A 7111-nucleotide genomic window follows, 5' to 3' on the forward strand; every position below is an offset into this window, starting at 1 on the left:
CATTTTTTAGAAACTGGTGGTTATTCTAAGAATGTCCACTAGATGGAGCCAAGTCCTTCAGAGCTGGTTTACTGAGTCTGTTAACTCTCATCCTCGTCCTTCTACAGCTGTCCACCAGGTGGAGCCAGAGTTCTCCACAGTGATTATTCTGGGTCTAATTTCTCTGACTTCGCTGAGGTTTTAACTGAAAATCATCTGTGTCCACACACACATGAACAAAATGAAAGACTGATAACTGAAACAGGTCAATGTGCAATAAGTGTCCACATTGCATCATGTGACAGTGTCGTCCACAGTGTTCCTGGACAGACACTGTTGTTAAACTGAGACTGACACTGAGTACAGGGCTGTGGTGGACAACTTTGTCACTTGGTGTGAGCAGAACCATCTGCAGCTCAACGTGGCAAAGACCAAGGAACTGGTGGTGACATGAGGAGAACTAGGGCTCCAGTGTCCCCTGTTTCCATCGGTGGGGTCAGTGTGGATATGGTTGAGGATTACAGGTACTTAGGGGTGTACTTGGATAATAAACTGGACTGGACCAAACTTTCTGAGGTTGCTGAGGTCCTTCAACATCTACCAGACTATGCTGCGGATATTTTTTGAGTCAGTGGTGGCCAGTGCCATCCTTTATGCTGTTGTGTGCTGGGGCAGCAGACTGAAAGTGAAAGACGCAAACAAACTGAATAAGCTAATCCACAAAGCCACGCTGTGGGAGGGGATCTGGACTCTCTGACAGCAGTGTCAGAGAGGAGAATGTTGTCTAAGATTAGGCCTATATTGGACAACTCTTCCCACCCTCTCGATGACGTGCTGGTTAGCAGAAGAAGCACATTCAGTCAAAGACTCATCCCCCCACAATGCACCACTGAGCGGCACAGGAAATCGTTCCTGCCGGTGGCTATCAACCTGTTTAACTCCTCCCTCTAAGATGCAGTCCATCTTAGGGAGCTGTTCTCTTGTTATATGTGCAATACACAAATATCCTCCCACTCTGTATATATTTTTTATCTGAACAATTTAATGTTAACAATTTAAATGTCTGTAAATATTAACAATGTACATAGTGTCCATTTTGAAGTGGTAGATTTCTTCATTTTCTTCTTGATTTTCTATTTTTGTATTTCTACTTTTTATCTTTATTTATATTATTATTATTATTATTATTATTATTATTATTATTATTATTATTATTATTACTATTTTTTGTGGATTGGGTTTCATTACTATTTTATTTTATTTGTGTCTTTGTTATGTTACTTTCCCCTTTATGTATCTGTACTATGAAATGGGGCACTGCAATCCAACAATTGGATAAAGGATTCTGATTCTGATTCTGATTAAATTGTCCAATATACAGACTCTCTGTAACAGAGACCTCATGATTTTCTCTGCTGAAACAACATTAGAGTCCAGAGGTTCTGTGGATGTTAGAAAACATTAGCTTCCAGTGATAACATATCTGGCCCCTGGTTTTTATTTAAGGTTTCATTAAAAACATATGTTAATTATATGTAGGATTTGTCTGTGAAGGTTCTCAGTCATCCAGGTCATGATAGTCTTAAATGCTAAGGGTCAGAGGTCAGAGATAATAACTTCCTCAAGTTTAACAGAAAAGTATCTTGATAAAAAATCACAGGAAGAGTCAAACAGAAACAATGAAAACTCTCAGAATGAAGCTGGAGATGATTTTTAATAACATGACATTTGACTTCTTTTACAATCACAGACAAGAGCAAAGAGGTGAAGCACATAGAGATGATGATGATGATGATTTGTGATTGACTGTAATCATAACTCATTTATTGATGTTTTATTCAGTTATTAATCCAGTGTATTGATTTTCAGATGAGTCTGAGCTTCCTCTGGTTCCACATTTACAACCTGACGACCACACAAACTCTAACTTTCCCAGCTGAGTTAAAAAGTTAGAGTCTGCTCATGCCCCCCAAAAAAATCCATTTGATTTTTGTGTTAAAGTGATTATCTTGTATACATGTGTTATTTATCCAATGAGGACAGGTTATTTTAAGGTTTGTTAACTTTGCAACAATTCTAGTTTAGTAATTTGATGTTTTGTAAAGTCAGAGCTGATCCTTATTTACCGTCTTTTTTAAACTCCTGAGGGTGAAACATGTAAACAATCTAACATCATCACCCACACTGAGTAATAAGTTCTTCCTTTGGCTGAACTGTCTGAACACACAGCACATCATTCCTCATGTTGTTGTGTTGCAGCTGCAAAGATTTAACTGGACGATTCTCAAAACAACTCACAACATATGGATCCAAGATAATCACTTGTTGCAGTTTAAATTGATTTTATAAAGGATATTTGCATGAGATCGTTGTGCATAATATTGATCATGTTCATACAAAACATGTTGTTTTGAAAAGATGAATTTTTGTAAGCAAAATTTGGATTTTGTTAAACAAGTTGTGTTCACAACATCTGGATCTTTGTACAAGAAATGTAACGTGTGCTCACAAGGTTAAAAGGAAGTCTCAGATTTTCAGCTCAGAGGTTCAGTTGCTTCCATCTTCATTTGCAGGTTGGCAGGAGATAATATTTGGACTGTTTAGTGCTGTTGTCAGATGCTCAATCACTTGATGGGTGGTTGGTTTTTGAGTTTGTATCAATTTGGTTCAGAATTCTTCCTCTGATGGGGATTTTGCACTTTGATAGTCTTGTCAAGTTTGGACTCCATCGTGTCCAGTCTGGACTCCATCTTATTCAGTTTGTTGTCAATGGTGCTGATGTCAGGCACAGACTGGAATTTATCAGCCACTGGAGTCTTGCTGATTTTGAATATTTTTCACATTTGTCTCCATAGAAACCATCTGGGCAGTTACACAGCCATTCATTGGAGTCCAGCAGCCTCTCACACTTTCCTTTGTTCTTACAGGGATTAGGAGCACAGAGGGTTAAGGTTCTGGAGTAATAGATGTGGAGCTCGCCATCTTGTTTTTTTGGAGTGCTGCCTGTAAAACAAGGAGAAATCTGCAGGGCGACTGGGACTTTGGCAATTGTCTTTGTTTCTCCTTTAAAGCTGGCATGCATCACTTTAACTAACTCTCTCACAAAAACACCAGAAACCTTTCGACTGCACCCGTGGTATCTCCTGCTGTGTGATATCATCACAAGATGTCTCGCCTACCACCTTGCCCATTTGTTTTGTTTGTGGTTGCTTGTAACAAGAACTCAACTCTTTTATTACTTCCTCTTTTTTTTCTATGTTAGCTTTCTGAGTGTAGCCCACAGCCACAGTGATTTTACCAACAGGGATATTCTCCATATTATAAAAGGTGTGACTTTTTGTGGGGCCTGTTTGGTGCACCAGCACCACCCAGTTATACCAGTTGTACTTCTTGTCCAGAGCCTTTTTCACCTGATCGGCGATGGCTTGTTTGTTGTCAGGATTCAGTACTTTGGCGATATCCTCCACATCATCCTTCATATATTTATTATAATTGTCCAGGCAGAACTTCACAGCTGATATCTGAGCCTTTGGAGACGGTCTTGAACATCTGGGTTTGTTCAGCTCTTTGCCTGATGGGTTAAAACCAACCAGATTCCAGTAGAGCTGGTTGAGTACCATCCCCCTCCACAGCAAGCTGCTAAAATATATGTTATATTTACCGATCTCACTGATGCTACATTTAAACTTCTTCCTTAGCAGGTCGTTGAGGTTTCCACTCAGAGACGTGCTGCTGACTGTCAGGTAATGGTAGAGGTTGGCTACACTGGCCTCAACTGCTGTGTTCTCATAGTAGTTGGTGAATATCTGCCAGTCGGAGTTTGTCTTCAGCAGTTTTTACCAACCCACTGTTTTCACGGAACTCTGTTAACTTCTTCCAGGCGTTGAGGATGCGGACCTCATCTGAGAATAGACGCTGGCGTAGCTGAACCATTCTACATCTGTTGCCAGGTTGGAGATCTGGATGGAAAGAAGGTCCAGTTTCCTGTTCACCTCAGCAAACCCTTCACTCAACGGGTCACGCTGAGGAATAAAAACCAAGACCAAGACAATGATTGAAGAGACCAGAGTTCCGATGCCAGGCGCCAAGCTGGCAAAGCCAGAGATCCCCTTCAACACACCTGCTATATTTCAGTTCCAATGTAATCCACCACATCTTTCATTACACTTAGAGACTGTGTTACAACATTTAGGCCTTTTTCTGTTTTGTCTTTGGTGTCTTCAGGCAAGATTCTCTTGAACCTGTCGAGGGCTGAGAGGTCGGTGGAGGTGGAGTCATGTGACTGAGCAGAGGAGGTCGTCCAGTAAAGAAGAAGGATCAGTGAAGCCAACAGCATGGAGTTAGACCACCGTGAGATGCCATGACTGCAACACAGATAACATAACATGGGATATTTTCCTTAATGCTGTACATTGAAGAGTAACTCACCCTCCTTCACAACCTGCTGTTTTCTAGAAGTTTTCCTTATTCAAACTGAGAGTTTTGTTTGGTGCACAGACTGTGTTCTGTCCAGGCAAATTTGTGAAACTGGGCCATAAAACCAGCTCAGTATCCTGCTAATGAAGCCCACATTGGACAGTTCATTAAGTTCATCATGTCCTTTGATGGATGTGTATGTCTGACCTTCATACCAGAGACCAGAGTTCACATCCCATCACAGACCTGCAGGAACATTTGTCCCTTTATCAACTGAACATTTCAAATTGTCTGAGCCTTCATACCTCACCTATAATTTAGAGAGAGAGATGGGGAGAGGAGGGGAGGGAGAAACTAACCTGAGGTAATATTTGGTTAGAAAGATTTTGAACTTTATCAAAACAATTTCAGAACAAAGTTTAATTGATGTGTTGTAGAAACAACTGTGGAAAATATTTTTGTGAGAAAACATTAACATTTAAATATGGAACATTTTCACATCATTGGATGAACACTGTGAAGTAATGACACAGTTCTGTGGACAGAGCCTGGACAGGTTAATTCATTATACTGACTTCACTCAAAACTGACTGTATGAAGCAGGTGATGACAAATTTTCTCTAACTATAACCAACATTAATATTCTATTGATTTAAAATGATCAAACAAAGATCAGGTTTTAGTTTCTCAAACAAACCTTAAAGGATCAGAGACCAGTGAAATGCAGCACAAGTTCTCATTCAACAGTATTTAATATTTTCCTCTCAGAAAAAGAGTCATGTGGTAATGTGGTCAGTCATGTTTGTCAGTCAAAGACTCAGTCATGGAAAAACCAGAATCAAAAAACCTGAAGTTTCCACTACACAAGTGAAACAATGCAGTCATTCTGTGTCAAACCAGACAGAATCCAGGAAAGTGATTTCAGCACTGTCTCAGGTTTTTATCAGAGTTTGAATCTTTAATGTTCAGGTCCCAAAAATTAGGCCTGTAAAATATGTTTGGATTCTCATATGTTTAAAATTATTATTCACAGCCTTAACAACCTTTGTAGGATGTAAGACAAACATATTCTCAGTTTGACTGAACCATTAACAGATTGTACTGCAGCCTATTGATTTTCTATAGAGCAGGTTTGAAAAAACAGTGATACTGAAGGTATCATAAACCTGGACCTCTGTACATTATCTGTATGTAACTACGTTTGACTGTACGATCCCTTAGATAAATAAAAAGACTCAGACCTGAGAAGAGGCTTGGAGAGCTGGATACTGGTCCAGAAAGGTGTGGCTGGTGGAGCTGATCAGCAGGTAGTCTGGATGGTTGTTGATGATGGTCTGTGACCACAGTCTGAAGGCTGTTGATCTCTGAGCTCCACACAGCACAACCAGTCATTCTTATCGGAGGCTGACTGACCACACCTTCCCTTCAACCACATGATTCTCATCCACTTTGGAGCAGGTGGAGCTGGAGGCACAGAGGTTTACCTTATATGGAGAAAGGACAGAAAGACGACTGCTTAGATGACTTATCTGAACAGACCAAAACCACAAAGAGACTCTGTTCAAAGGTCTGAACCACCTCGTCTTTACCTGTTAGAAAACACCACGTGCAGAAGATGGCAGATGTGAATTGTAGCCATGAGACGGTGGTTTACCTCCCTTCTCTCTCTTATACACTGAGTATACACACTAATGTCGACAGAGTCTGAACCTGCACTTAGTTCAACAGGACAAAGAGAATCAGAATCAGGGTCTGGTGGGTGATACGCCTCCATAAACCAGTCAAGTTTCAGGAAATATGGTCACAGTCTCCCCTTCTGTTCCTGAGGTATGGTGTTTGAATAATGGACAGAAATGTTATGATGTCACACTGAAGCTAACCTTTGACCTTTTGGATAGAAAATATCATCACTTCATAACTTTAACCTCTTAGGCTTCTGGCAGAAATTAGTCATAATCAGTACATTAGTTATGACCTTCCACCTTTGACCAAAATCTAATCCGTTCATCTCTGAGACCAAGTGAACGTTTGTGTCAAATTATAGGAAATTCTCTCAAGATGTTACGGAGATATTTTGTCCATGAGAACAGGACAGACAGACCTCCTGAAAACATGATATCTCTGTCTGTTACTGGTGCAAAGTGATCAGTAATCAGTAATCTGTATAACTGTAGGTGTCAGGCTCCTAACACAGCACAGTGTCTCTGTTTGTGATGATCTCCATCAACAGGCCCAGGACAACCCACCCTTCATGTCAGGGTCATCACCGGTGACCAGAGTTGGGTCTTTGGCTGCGACCCAGAGACCAGACAGCAGCCTTCACAGAGTTAGAGCTGCAGACCAAAGACAAAGGTCCAGTACACCTGCAGCTGGTGCACTGCTGTGGCTCGTATCAGAGGGTTGGAACTAACTAAGTATATGGTGGTTTAAGTTGGAGGACTCGTCAACTTCATCACGACTGGGAAACTCAGATTTGTCTAAAAGCTTGAACACTTAATGAGACAGAAGAGGCCGAAAACCAAACAAACATGGACGCCTCTGGTCAGCCAAAGTCTGCTGGTCATGTGATTAAACACTAATGTCATGGATATGGTGTCACATGTTGATCCTGACCAACTCTGTCACCATACAACGTCTGTCTCCACCGTCCATCACACAGGACAGAAGAAGTTCTTCCCGTTGAATCAAACAGACGAACACAGATTGAGTCCTGATG

At 40.9% G+C, this 7111-nt stretch overlaps 1 pseudogene; it reads right to left on the reverse strand.

Annotated features, from left to right (window-relative positions):
* Positions 1–3110: 3110 nt before the first annotated feature.
* On the reverse strand, positions 3111–5859 carry LOC127139624 (SE-cephalotoxin-like; annotated as a pseudogene).
* Between the last annotated feature and the right edge of the window lie 1252 nt (positions 5860–7111).

Source organism: Lates calcarifer, unplaced genomic scaffold, assembly GCF_001640805.2.
Source record: "Lates calcarifer isolate ASB-BC8 unplaced genomic scaffold, TLL_Latcal_v3 _unitig_1906_quiver_3827, whole genome shotgun sequence".
NCBI classification, from domain to species: Eukaryota; Metazoa; Chordata; class Actinopteri; family Centropomidae; genus Lates; species Lates calcarifer.